The following is a 2,995-nucleotide window of genomic DNA, read 5'->3' on the forward strand; positions in this document are numbered from 1 at the left end:
TCTACCCTTCCTCTTTCGTTTGCGCGCGCGCACATAAAAACAAGAACATAACCAGGCGGAGGGAGATAAACGAGGGAGAAAAAACTCTTACCAGACACTGCTAGAGTAGTTTCGGAAGACGAGGAATTGTGGGTAGGGGGGTGGTGGAAAAGGAAGCAGTCTGAACTAGCTAGAAAGGGTGCAGGGATTCAATCCTGACTTGAGGTGTGATGAGGCTAGAGAGGGAGGGCAGGGAGTTGATCTGTCTCTCTCTCTCTCTCTCTCTCTGTGAGAGAGGGAGAGGTACCTCCCGCAATCAAGTCTACCATGCAACTGGTTTCCCTTTGCATTCGAGACTCGTCATAGAAGGACAATAATCACTTTCTCCCCCTCATTTGGAGCCGAGAATACGAGATTGTTGACGAAATGTTGTTTTTCTTCTCAAGAGTTTCCGACGGTACTGCTGCAAACTTGCTGCATCCTCGTTGGAAACAAATAAGACCGAAGTGAAATCTTAGGGCTTGTATTGATTTGCTTACTAGTGTTTCCCCCCCCCCCCCTTCTGACTGGATGAATACCTACATCCGAATAGTATCCCATCTCAAACCGTTGCCGCCCTCCCAAACAGCAGCTCTTTAAATTTAAATTCTGGACGGGTTTCGGGAAAGGAGGTGGCGGCGACTTTCTCAACTCTTCCCTCAATATTCAGCACGGAGCGATGAAACCACATAATCTACGTGCTTTGCCATTACAATCCAGCTATAGTCGGATGGAGGTGCAGCTATTAGATTATAATAACTGCAGTATTTTCAGGAGTTACTTTGCAAATGAGCCTAGCATAGGTTAAGCATGTAATTTTTCTATATGTCCGAGTTACAAATTGGAAGAACCTATATTTGCATTCGAATGTCTACAACCCTTTGAACGTTTTCGAGAATAAGCAAATTCACGCGAATGCGTATAATTTCAAACACACGAATGATTACATTCTCGCTTCAAGAGTTTTTTTTTAAAAAAATGCAAGTTTATATGCGTTATACCACTGTTAAGAATGCTTCCTCAAACTGAAATTTCACGTTATCGTAACATTTAACACGATTTAACATTTCAGGCAACTGATTAATTTGAAAATCTGGGTCTACACTCCTTCCAAAACTCTAAATGTTTGCTTATTTTTCCCTATAGATTTCCTCCAAGATCATGTTCCTTAAACTGAACTGCACCGAAAGAATTAACTTTGCACATGGAAACTCCACATGAACGTTTCGCTTATGTACAAGTTTGTCTTGCTCAGATCCGGTGTATTCGGGTAATGATCCCCTCCTGGCCATAACCTAAATATATTTGTCTCACTGAATTAAATGATGGGTGAACCGATAATTATGCCAAACTTAAAAACTGACCAACTCGCTGCCTCTTTCTGTCTACAGCAGATATATATACACGGAAGTTGCGCTTGGCCAAGAGGCAAGGAAACCTGATCAGCTTTCGGTCTCTTGCGCGACTCTGACGCTTCTCGGGCGATGCGAACTGCTACACACGAGCAACATGGGATCCGGAGCAAGCGGGCCATGAGCGCTGTTTATTTTTTTCCCTTGGCTCCGCCTTTGCTCCGAAGCGAGGAGGAGTTCGAGGCCCTAATCGAGAGATTAGGCTAGGGTCTCTGGGAAGCCACGTGTGGAAACGGAATCTACCTACACTATTATCTCCATTCATCCGCTCTTGCATTTGCACCTTTACTCGGTCTGATCGTGTACTGAGATTCTACGGGGCTGTCCTGGGAAGTTTGGATTTCCACACGAGACTCACCTCTTATTTTTTTGCCGTTTTTAGTATGCATGCCACTTGGTTGCAGATTCGCTGAATTGAAGGATACTTACAACCGAGTAAACATGCACAGGTTAGCTTGCAGAGTTGCAGTGTTTAGCAAGGTGTGCTTAAGTGTGTGTGGCCATGCAACTGTTATGTAACAACAAAAACTTTTGAGTTGTAGATTGTGTGGTGTTGGCACATTCTTGGAGGAAAAAAATTGTGCTATGATTAGTTCGAGATAATTCTTACTATCCTTGCACATCCTACAATACATTTACTCAAAATATTTCATCCTTGAAGCTGTTTTCCAATAACTTCTATCTTTAATGCATCTATTAAAAACTGATTTAATATTTGCATAGACAACTCAGGGATGGAGTGCAATTGGAGCTGTAATCCCAAATACATATATTTTGAGAGACCCAAAGATTTACTATAATATATTGTAAATTAAAGAGAAGCTGCTGTGGCTGAATTGTTTAAGACTTTTAAAAATGGGAAATAGATTATGGAGATTGGTAATGTGAATATGTTTCTACTTAGATTAGGGAATCGTTCCATTAACATAATTGGTTGGAAAAGAGCATATTTCAAGAATGGATAACCTGTTATATTATATTTTACAATACTTTTCTACTGCCTAACTCAAAGATTCTGAGCATCAGCCCATACTATAAAAGAGGCATGCAAGTGGTGTGTTAAAACTCACAAACACACAGTACAAAAACAATTTACAGCAGTGTCTCCAGCTGAGTGCATCAAAGCCTGTTTAAGAGGGTTTTATTATTTCTTTTGAATGTCAAGGAGTATATTCCAAAATGTGAGAACAGTCACTAAGAAGTTTTCCTTTTTAATCCATTCCTTGATCACTACCAAGTCAGATCTTCAGCAGTGCCCTCATGAAACAGAGAAAGTCATATAGTGTAAGACATAAACATGACACTGCTTTAGAAATAATAATGGGAAAGTAACTCACTTTAAATGCAATTTACTAGTAATTTATCTTGGATTTTTAACAGCTGTATGAGTATGTCACATTTTTCTAATACTTCCAAATAACCATTTGAGTAAATTAGGTTGGATAAAAAAATGGAGTGGGAGCCTCCCTCTTTGGGAAAGCTTGTATGGATCTACCACTAATATTTTGCAATACATGGTGAAACACGTTAACTCAAAATGTCTAGATCAGCCTTCCTCTAGATGC

Source organism: Vipera berus (assembly GCF_964194415.1).
Source record: "Vipera berus genome assembly, chromosome: Z".
NCBI classification, from domain to species: Eukaryota; Metazoa; Chordata; class Lepidosauria; order Squamata; family Viperidae; genus Vipera; species Vipera berus.